We start from the raw sequence: 12,138 nt of genomic DNA on the forward strand, positions 1-12,138 counted from the left end.
GACGCCTGCGTTCTGCATCTCGCTGATTGTCTGGATGGAAGAGGGAAGGGGCCCTACATCCTGCTCTGGATCCTCCATCATAAATGCTGAAGGCTCAGAAGTAGAATCTGAATCCAGGTTCGTCCCGATGGAAAAAGTTTCAAGTCCCGTAGAAAATCGGTCTTGAATTCAAACAAATAAACAACGAATCCGAAACATTGTGAGGAAGACTCATGTGAACGTTTTCACAGAAGGGTCGGAGCCGCTGCTACTGACGGCATCTGCAACAGAGGCATCTTTATACATTAATAAAACCGGTTTTTGAATTATGTAAACAGTGCACACGAGTAAGCATCAGCAGAATTTATATAACATGCAAATGTTGTGAACGAACGATGGTTGCCAGTACAGGAGGACTGGGGCCATAAATATTATTAAAAGCAGCTCTCAGGAACCTGCATCAACAAGGAACAAGAAAGACTTGTTTTAAAATGTGATAATTGTTGTTTGCTCACAGGCCAATGTTTACCTAGATTTTAGCTCTGATTTGTGTATCTCAATAAAAAGATGGATGACGTGACGGCTCCCCACGAGCTCAACAAAAGTGACGCCAAGTCATCCGGATGGCCCCTTGTTGTCCAGGCAAAGTAGCGTTTTACGACCGGTGTCCAGAACAACATACTTAAAGTTCTAAGAAATCCTAGTTGAGGAAATATGTTTAATTCTCATCAATCCGAGATGTGTGCCAATAATGCCAGGCAACAATACAACCCAATGGGGCAATTTTTTTCATTTACTCTTATCAAAATGAAAGTTTACACAATGAAAGTACCCCAGTTTCTTTTGAAATGAATTTGAACATGCACATGAGCTCTCCACTTACGAATATGTCCTAATTTGCATAGGCAGAAACACCCTTCATATGTATGACAAATACATCAGCCCAATCTTCATCCAATCATCCTACTGCCAATGGCTGATGGCAAAGCTGCTTTCAGACTGGCCTCTAACCTGAAAACTGACTGGCTTGGTGGTGCCTGCCAGGGGTATATAACCCCCGCCGGTATTTTCTTCAGGGTCACGGAGGCACACAAGCCTCCCCACCACGAAAGAATAAAGATGACACTAGCTTTCTCGAACAAGCTAAGGTGTCCAGCCAGTCACAGGAAAATGTGGGAGAAGGCATCGTCACTGCAGCAGGTGAAAAAGCTCTAGTATCACTGTATGGGGGCGAAAAAGATGAATGACTGGACTTGGGGAAGTGAACGTATGGACCCAAACGACTGGGGGTGGTATGTTTCGGATGGGAGATTTATGCCAGTAGTGACCGATCAGCCTGCGGCACCACCAGAAATACTAGATTTAGTTCGCTGTAGTTACAAGAAAGACTGCAGCACAAAGAGATGAAGATTGGGCCGATGTATTTGTCAAACATATGAATGGTGTTTCTGCCTATGCAAATTCGGACATATCCAATAAGTGTGGAGCTCATGTGCATATTTAATTCATTTCAAAAGAAACTTGTAATACAAAAAAATGTATACTTACATTTTATACTATGTAAAGTTTAATTTTGGCAGGAGTAAAGGAAAAATGTTTGCGTAATTGGGTGTATTTTGGGCATATTCAAGTTTTTAGCTCATTTGCATATTAAAATTAATTTTCAAAGAAACTTGTAATACAATCTCGGATTGATGAGAATTAAACATATTTCCTGAAATCGGATTTCTTGGGACTTTTAGTATGTTATTCTGGACACCTCATAGAAATTATCTATGCTGAAATTTTTTTACAATTAGTTCTACTTTTGGCTCCAAAATGAATTACTTTGCCTGGACTATTGGATGCATTATAGCTCATAGACGTTCAATCTTTTTAAAACATAGGTGGTTTCTGTTATTTGAGTTAGTTCTTACAAAAATGGTGTTTTCCTGGAAGTTTGTTTATAATGATTTACTTAAATGATTTTCATTAAAACAAAGGGAAACATGATGGGCAGTTTAGACTGACTTACCATTGTGCATTTATCAGCAGGAACTCGATACCGACGGTGTGTGTGTGTGTGTATGTGTATGTGTGTGTGTGTGTGGGCCGGTGTGTCTGTGTGGTTGTTTGTACTCGTCTTTGTCTTTAGGGCATTTTCCAGCATAAACAGAGACCTCATCAGGACCAGTGGACCTTATGGGGACCAAAGATTGGCTCCTATTGGCACAAAACATCATTTCTGAGGTCCTGGTTGAGGTTAGGGCTGAGATGTGAATTGTGGGTAGGTTGAAGTTAGGGTTGGTCATGAATTGGTCTTGGTTAAAGTTTGAGATAAGTTTTAGATTAAAGAATGAATGAATAGAAATCAATGCAAACTCCCAATAAGGATATCTGTGCAAACCTGTTTTTGCACAAACATCTTGTTGAGGATTTAAAAGGTAAAAAATTAATTTGTTCTGGGAGTTAATATAAATTAATATAAATCTGGGAACAAGCGTCACTTTGCTGTGATGAGCGACTGGCCCTTTTTATTTGAGCCTCCAGAAACACCTGAAAAGGATTTGGACACAGTTTGTGCTGATTCCAGGTTCAAAGATCCCAGTCCCTACAGGCGTCATCTTGTTCTGAAGAGGAGACACCTTGTGGAGCTGGGTAGCACACAGCGTTCCGGCTCGTTCAGCTGTGAGATGTGGCAGTTGGCCCACGTACGACAGTAGCCAGCCATCGTAGCATCAATAAGGCCTGGAGCCATTTTAGAACATCAGCAGAGCAGATGATGTCTGACCCACATTCTCCAAACACACACACACACACACACATACACTTCACCACTCCACACGTGTACAGTCAGCTGGCCCGTGTACAGACGGTCATTTCATGTGCACACAGATTTCATAAGCCCTATCTTTAACCTCCTTTTTATTTCCCCTGTATCTTTTTATGCTGCGTTATACAGTGTGGTGAGGTGTCATCATCAACCGGTGTGTTTGCATGGCGCAGTGGAGGTTTTGTGGGTCCACCGGCTCAGCCCGAGGACACACATTCGTCACACTGAGGAGCAGGAGAGAAACTAGGAATATGCATTTTAATATTTGGGTTTTAAGAGCCAAAGGGGAAATCTAAATATCACACTTACAGGGTGTTGTTCTAAAGAGTGACCACTAGATGTCACGGTGGTACGTCAACGGAGCCATCCGATGTTCAGAGGATTATGTCCTCAGTTTACAAGGCTGACGTCACCGGTCCTGCAGAGGCAGACGTCACTTCATCCCTGCATCCATCCATTCATCCATCCATCCATCCATCCATCCATCCATACCTGCATCCATCCATCCATTCCTGCATACATCCCTCCATCCCTGCATCCATCTATCCATGCATCCAGCCATCCATGAAATATTCATATTAATAATCTATTTCTCTCCATTCTTCCTGTTTTTATACTCATTCTTACACTCTATCCACTATGCACACACACCCACCCACACACACACATACACACACACACACACACACACACACACACACACACACAAACACATGCACTCATAAACCTTCTCTACTTTCTCAGCTGCTGATCTGACGTGTGTGTCTTTGTGTGTTTGTGTATGCTGATAAAGTTAAAGTTAAAGTTAAAGTAGCTTTATTGTCAATTTCTTAACATGTTCAGAACACACAAGGAATCGATACAACGTTTCCCACTCTCCCACAGTGAAACATATAAAGTGCACAGGCACAACAGATAACACAAGACATTTCCTAACACTAAGTAAACATACAGAATTTTTTGTACAGCAGCATAAGGTTCTCTAAAAGTGTAAACGTAGTGATTTAAGTGATAAAGTCCAAACAGTACAAGAAGTACAACAGACAGTTTGTTGCAGAGTCCTGAGTGTTTTTAGTTTTTTTTGGGGGGGGGATTTAAGCCTCCAGTCAGACTAGAGGATATGTCTGGGGGGAGTGAGGGGAGAGAATTTAGCTTCCTGACAGCTTGGTGTATGAAACTATTTCCGAGTCTGGTGGTGCGGCAACGGAGGCTCCTGTACCTTCTTCCAGAGGGTAGGGGGCTGAACAGACCGTGTGCGGGGTGTCACTGGTGGTGTCACTCACGATCGAGGTGGCTTTCCGGGGTGAGGCGGGTGGTGTAAGTGTAACGATGTGTATCTAAACTGTCCTGCAGGTTCAAGTTGCTACAAATTAAAATATATCTACATCTAAAGTGTCTGTATTTTGGACTATAAAGACTGTGAAAATATTTTTTAAATCGCTTAAATTTCCTTTTATGTTTTATATTAAACCTAAGACTATATAAAGATGGACATCACCTCTCAAGCTCCTCTCACTAACCAGACATGTAACAAAATATCCAGGACATGAATTCTGCCATCTTGCACATTTGCAATAAGGCTTCACTCTCGGAGGGTCCATTATACAGTGTGTGAGCTTGTGTGTTTTACACAGTTTACAGTATATATAGTGAATATCACTGTGCTCTGATAAAGGTCTGTTTGATGCTGCTGTACAGTGTAGACACACACAGTAGATATGAACACACTCCAGTGTCCATGTGGCAGCATGTCGCTCTGGGTCTCACTGATGATGACATGGAGCTGCTCAGGGGATTGCATCATACCCGGCTTAGTGTGTGTTAGTTTCTGTGTGTGTGTGTGTGTATGTGTGTGTGTGTGTGTGTGTGTGTGTATTCATGTATTTCTTACACTTATGAGGACCAAACTGGAACCCATTTTAGTCAGGGATGTCTTTTAATTAACAATTTAAACATATTTCTAATAAAACATCTGCCGCCCTGTTCTGTTTGTTATTACCTTGTCTTATAGATGTCATGCTGTTTCTAGTCTAGACAAGTAGAACAGGAATACATGAAATCTTGGAGGAGCGTCACAAGTTCGGTATGACAACATGGCTGAGTGTGTGCGTGTGTTTGTGTGTGTGTGTGTATGTGTGTGTGTTTGTGTGTGTGTATATGTGTGTATGTGTGCGGGTGTATGAGTGTGTTCATGTTCTCTTGTCTAAACTAGACCATTGTTGTACCACTTCCTGTGCAGCAGTTTGCAGCTGGACTCACACCGTGTAACAGGAGGGGAATTTGAATGCAAATGTACACGCACACACACACACACACACACACACACACACACACACGCACGCACACACACACACACACACACAGCAGTTCATTTCTGTCATGGTCTCGAACACACTGCCTGAAATGATGTCAACACATAGAATCCCCACCCCCTGATTTCCTTTGGCCAGACAGAGGAGATCATTGCACCACTCGGGCAGATCTGAGGAAAGAACAGGGGACTCGTGTTTTTGTGAGAGGACGAGGAAGACACATTTAAAGAGGTGGAAAGAGGGAGGGGTAGACGGGGAAAGCGGGACAGGAGAGGGGCTGCCAGGCGTGTTGCCAGCATGCAGCGCTACTATAAAACACGATGTCTGCAGCTGCAGCAACAGGCGAGCGAGGACAGATCCGGTTCTGCATCAGAGACACTACATCACATTTCTCCACTGACGCAGGCCTCTCTGCACCAGAGTTATGTTCACACACACACACTCACAGACACACATTGCTGCTGTAAATCAGCTGTTGGAACAAGACGGTTATGTAATAGAGCCTCCCTTTAAATCATGGAGTGGACCTGATCAGCCGTAAAACGCCGATATTTAAGCAGAATGCCACCTCATTGTTATTTGCGCCTGGGAACAACAACGATGAATCACAGTGACAAATCACACACGTGGCCTCGTGTGTTGCATCGTCCGGCCTCTCCTCTCGGTGCACGTTTCATTTCTCTCAGGTGGATTGACCTGTCAGCACATCGGCAGCCACTTCACCTGACATGGCACATTTCAGACGTGTGGTGAACGTAAAGAGAAGACTCCTCCCCCCGGCGATATAGAAACCAAATACAAAGATGGCATACAAGATGGACGACGTGACAGCCCAAAAGTGAATCCAAAGTGTCTCCCCCTGGTGGCTGGTTGCAGTGTAGGTCATAAAGACACAGGAGCTCTAACAAGCTTTGTGCTGGCCTGATGGTTAAGATGAATTACTCTTTTCGCTGCTAACTCAATTATTGTGCATCATACAGTATGTTTGTACTTGTAAGTGCTGCATGTGTCTTTACACCTCATTTTTGCATGTTCTCATTTTTCTCTGATGTTCTCTGCCGTTGCTTTGCTCACTGCAAAGGCCAGACCCCCCCCGCAGGGATCATTAATATTTCATCCGATCTAATCGAACCCCTGCTGTCACCACAGAGCCGCCTCACTGTCGAGACAACAGCGCCGAGCTGCAGAGCGGGACTGTGACAAAAAATGATATTTGATGTGGAGCAGACAGCGCCAAGCTCATACCGGGGGATGAAAATTCAAGGGAGGAGTGTGGAAATGATACGTTGTGTCGGTCGGTGGTGATCAACTGTGAGGCTCCACTGTGTATGAACCCAGAATGGCAGTGAGGCTGCTGCGGCACAAAGGGTTAACAGCCGCAGTGGCTGTTCCCATGTCTGTGGCTGTGATGCCCTGCAGTGTAGCAACCTGCCAATTCACCTGTAAACGTGCTGCGTGGCCCGTTCCTCCTCTGTGTCGCTTTAAAATCCCTTTCTCCACACTCCAGTCTGTGAAGGAGTGAACGAGACAGAATGAGAGAGAGGAGGAGAGGGAGATCATGTGCACAGAGCGTCTGTCACACACACAAAGACGGAGAAGGACGGTGATATTGAAAAGAACGTTTAAATGGAAGTGAAGAAGGAGAGTAATAGAACCACTTGGATGAATAATGTTGTTGAAAGGCCCAATCCACACATACACACACACACAAACACTCACTGGTTAGAAGACCCAACTTCAGCCCCATGGACTGATGTCAGTTTTGTCAGGAGTGTTTTTTTGAAAGTTTAGATGTTATTATTTTGCCAGGGGCTGCAGATCTATTGGGTTTTGCGGGTTTGGGGATTTCTAGTACGCTTAAATGAACTTATACCTTTACCACTGTGTTTTTGGCAATGTGGTTTTCCTGTTATTTATTGTGAAAAGTGCATCAGTTTGGAAAGTTTTCACTCTTGTCACATAATAACAATGTAAATGTAACAAACAATAAGTGATTCAGTCTCTAAAATGATTTCTGAATAAAAATGTAATTAAATTGTTTTTTTGTATTAAATAAAGGGAATACGTATGAGAAAAACTGTGATTAATGAAGTGACATCAAAATGAAGTCAGAGAAGAGAGAAAATCCTTAAGGACAATCAAAAACCTAATCAACCAAAAGGCAAATGGCTGTTTCATTATCTATATTCACCTTCTGTGTATTTGCTACTTCCACTGATTTTGAAGATCTGAAATATTTTATTGAGGGGAAGTAGAACATCCATAAAAAAAAAAAAACACACACACAGTCATAGACTGTTTATAGGCTATGTTTCAAATTTCAAAAAAATCACCAAATAAGAAAAAATAAATTCTGGTTGTTGAAAAAGTTTTTCTCAGGGAATCTGGGACGTTTGCCCGTATCACTGTATGCCATGACGTGTCTGGTACATTCATCCTGAGAGAAAGGTCCCAGAGAGGTTCATCCACACTCCTGTTTGCTGAATAGACATAAGAAACACCGGCTGTGTGTCAACTGGCATCAAATACGCTGTGATGCTACTTGCAAAGTTTTACAGCTTTACTCGGGCAGCTTGAAACGGAAACCAAGTCCTTTGTTCAGCATTCTTTTCATGGTTCTTAAGCGAACTGGCTCCTCTACTTTTAGAACCTCACTGCATTTGACATGATAAGGACATTCGGGGCAAGTGCAGTTGAATGGACCCCTGAAGCCTCGCTCGGGAATTCTCTTTGGCCTTCTTGGTGGTAATCGCCATATAGGTGGCAGAGGAATTTTCTCCTTTTCCCTGGCAGATGAAGACCTGACTTGAGACACTTGGGGTGTCTTTTCTTTTGCTTCCTGTGATGGGGCTTTTAATGGTGCTGGTTGGACCGGGGCAGAAACGATTGTAGGGGGCGTGGGGGATGGAGGGGACAAGATGGGAACAAACACAGACTCCTCCTCCGGAGCTGATGAGATTTTTTTACTCATCCCTCGAAAATGTTTTTTCTCTGCAAACAAACATCAAAAATAAATTGAGTTAATAAATCTGTTACATTTGAAAGGCCAATTCAATTTAATAAATGTTTATAACTGTGGACATTAAGATTAAGATACATTTATTTATCCCAAACACATGCACAGACATGCACAGACATGTAAAGAGCCTCCCTTCAAAACATAGAATCCCCACCCCCGATTTCCTTTGGCCAGACAGAGGAGATCATTGCACCACTCGGGCAGATCTGAGGAAAGAACAGGGACTCGTGTTTCTGTGAGAGGACGCGTAAGACACATAAAAAGAGGTGGATAAGAGTGAGGGGTAGACAGGGAAAGTGAGTAAGGTGCCTTGCCCAGGGGCACTAGACAGGGTAGGGAGATTCCTCTTGGATTTTTGGACAGATCAATCCAGATTCATCTTTTAGTTTTTTCTCCGTGGTGTTGAACCAGAGACCTTTTCTGCCCATAGTCCAAGTTTCTGCCACTAGTCCACCGCCTCTCACATAAATACATACATTTTGATCATTGGTATCTCTTTTCAAACCACTTAACTAAACAACCACATAAACAGACTAAGAAAATATTATATATATTTGTGACTTCATGAACAAACTGCTGACCACTGCATTTGAATAAATAGGTAAATTAATAAATCAAATGAATGAAAAATGATTCCGTCCTCATTTGTCCCAAATTATAAATTAGTACATATCTTGATCGTGCTTCCTTAATCATATAATGTTGCCATTATTAGCTTGAGTTTTACTGTTTCCTCCACGTTTAGTTCTGGGCACTTTAAAATGACACTGACATACCCCATTGTTCCTCAAAGCAGAAGGCCACTTCATTGGGATCCATAGCGTCATCGTCCCTGGAATCGAGCATCTCGTCCACATGTTTGGACAGAAATGTGGGGATGTCATCTGGTTGCTTTAGGAGTACCGCCCTGTGGCAACACTCCGTAACACTTTTCAGTCCGAGTGGTATTGTACTACTGGGATTCATCTTCAGTTTTTCGAGGGTCTTTATCTCGCTTCAGAAAATGTGAGCAGCAAAATGTCTTCTTCTTCTTCGTTGCTCGGTTTATTAGCAACATACATCAAGGTGTACCACACCTACTGTGTTGAACCGTCGCTGGAGGTCCTGCAATATCCGGTCAATGCGTGGAGGGGTCGGTTTTATTTGCAGGTGGCAACCAACATCAAAGTGCATTTCTCGCTAATCTAAAATGTGGCCTTTAATGTGTACGAATATAGCAAAGGCCACATTTTAGTGGTCTGCTCTTCAAGTTGAGGTGTGTGAAATGCCTTTGCATCTACTCAGGCATTCTGAATATAGACACAACAAAGGAACTTCTCTCATGTTGGGAGAGTGAAGGGGCCAAGAGGGGGTATTTTGCTTGGAGCAGTGTAAAAGTAGCCAGAGACATGTCATTAAGTCAGAAAGGTTGTGTCAGTTACACCAGCCAGGCTGTTCCCTTCAGTGTCTTCTGATTTCTATTAAAGTGCAGAGACGGGTTAGGGTTAGGGTTAGGGTTAGGGTTAGGGTTAGGGTTAGGGTTAGGTAGAAGATAGATTGCAAACATTAACCTAAAACATTTGTACCGGTGTACAGATGGATCCAAAGATCCTGTTACTGGGAGAACAGGTTCTGGTTTCAGTATACGAGACTTGAAAGTTTCAGTGAACAGGAGAACCCTCGGATCATCTGTCAGTTTGCACGGTGGAGATGGAAGGGAATGACGGGTGGATTTATCGGCTAATCAAGCACTAGATCATAAAGAAGTCATGGACATTTCACTTAGTAAACAGAAGCAAAAACAAGATTCATCATTAAAGAATGGCAGCATAGCTGGGATGTAGCTTATTCAGTACAGCAGGGAGGAGCAACAAAGAGGAGAACATTTTGACTGGAATGAGGATAGGACTACTAGACTCAATAATACAGTGAACTTAAAAACAGACATCCAACAGGACTATGTGATTACTGGCTAATAGAGGAGTTCAGTGGAGCATGTAATGCGTCACAGCAATAAGTATGTCAGAGAACGGGAGAAGTTAAAGAGGGACATTGCAACGCATCGGACTGGAAGAACTGAGCTTGGAAATAGCATTTACAATTGGAATAGGGAGTGTGCTCCATTATCTAAGGGAGACTGGATTGGAGAAAATAATTTAATATGGACCAGATAACTCTGATTCACACACCAACACAGTCGGTTGCCATCCAGCAATAGGCCGAACGAAGAAGATGGAGACGCTATCATATAACAAGGGTAATAAGAGATATACAGTACAGAGTGAAGAAGAAGCCTATTGTTTCTGTTTGTGTGTGTGTGTGTGTGTGTGTGTTTGTGACAAGTTCATTGGGTACATTTGGGGGTAAAGTCAAGCCTCCAATTCTAAAAAAAAGGGCATTTGTGGGTCTGTAGATATGGTTTCGAGGTTAGGGTCAAGCAAGTAGTGATTATTGGAATAAGCTCTTGAAAATATACATATATAGTTATGTGTATTCTTACCAGTTAGTGTTTGTTTGTGAGTGTGTGTGTGTGTGTGTGTGTGTGTGTGTGTGAGTGTCTGTGTGTGTGTGTTACTGCTAAGTCCGTAGCAATGCATCCAGACAGGCTCTACTGATACAACAGTGAGAGCAGAAGATAAAGCCGGCGTTGTGTGCAACTCAGCATCTCGACAGCAGTGTGGCTCAAATGGCGCACAGCCATTGTCACAGGTTCACTGCAGACACACACACACACACACACAGGGACCTGGTGAAAATGGTAGTGAAACCAACGTTATTAAAGGTGCAACTGTCACTGGTTCCAGTGAATAGCTGTCAATTTATTTGTATGCATTTCCTAAAATAAATAAATAAATACCTAATTGAATGGATCCAGAGTTTTATTGATTCAAAAAGCTGCATTCACAGATTTTTTTGGGCCACTTGAGAGCAGATATATTGATATATATTCACCTTAAATTTGATATATCTTTATATATATATAGCAAATCGATATATCAGCAAAACGCCTGTACAGCAGTTGATATCAGCATCTAATGGAAGTTGTGTTCTCGGCACCTGGAAAAAAGTTGGTTCTCCACCAACTTCTGAGGGAAACGTCCATTGATAAATGTTTATCAATGGCTACTTGATAACTGTAGCTGTCTGTCGTGTGGTGCTGAGCAGAGAGAGTGCAGTGACTTTATCACGGGGCAGATTTTTTTCTAGGTGGTAGAGGTGCCAGGTTTCAAACGCCCCCAATGTCACTGTGTCCGTTCTGCTCCCCTACCCGCCGCCGCCGCTCTGTGCGCAGTGTCCTCTGTCACCCCCCCCCCCCCCCCCCTGCCTGCACACCTTAGCCACGCTGCCTGTGGTCCCTGCAGATCTCCCTGTACCTGCTGATATGATGCCAATAAATCACTGTCCGGCTTTGTGCCAGTAATACCTACATGCAAAAAGGGAAGCTCAGGTGTAAATGGCAAAATGGACGACGGCTGAGTTCCATTTAGCCCCTTCAGTTTCAGGGTGTGTTGTGCACACTGGCTCACTGCCCCACTGTGTCATGTCTTCCAGAGACACAAGAACTGAACGGAGCCGCCACGTGATGTTATCAGTAACATCTCAGCTTTTCTCCACCATGTCAAAATGCCTGCTGAGAAAAAGGCCCACAGCTTTTACAGTGTTCCAGACGGGGAGACGTTCTTCTGGTGTAAACACACTCACAGATAATCTCCCTATGTTTGCATGTTTAATCTGAGACTGACAGCAGCTCGTTATTTAAACGAACAACATTTTTTTGCTTTCATCAACAACATTCTTTAGCTCATTAGAGACACAAGCAAAGAATCGCAAAGAATCATCATTGTGATTTGCGGAATTTAAACACTACTTGGATTTGGTTTAGTCCCAAACTAGTGGCCTGTACATTTATCAAAAAAAGTGACTCTTGCCCTTTGTAACAACTGATGTGTATCCAGAGACGAATAAAGATGGATGACACGATTGCTCGATTTATTCAAAGATGGTCTCTCGTTTTCTTTCTGGATAGAGGGAGGAAG

The sequence above is a fragment of the Platichthys flesus genome, chromosome 20, assembly GCF_949316205.1.
Source record: "Platichthys flesus chromosome 20, fPlaFle2.1, whole genome shotgun sequence".
Classification (NCBI taxonomy): domain Eukaryota; kingdom Metazoa; phylum Chordata; class Actinopteri; order Pleuronectiformes; family Pleuronectidae; genus Platichthys; species Platichthys flesus.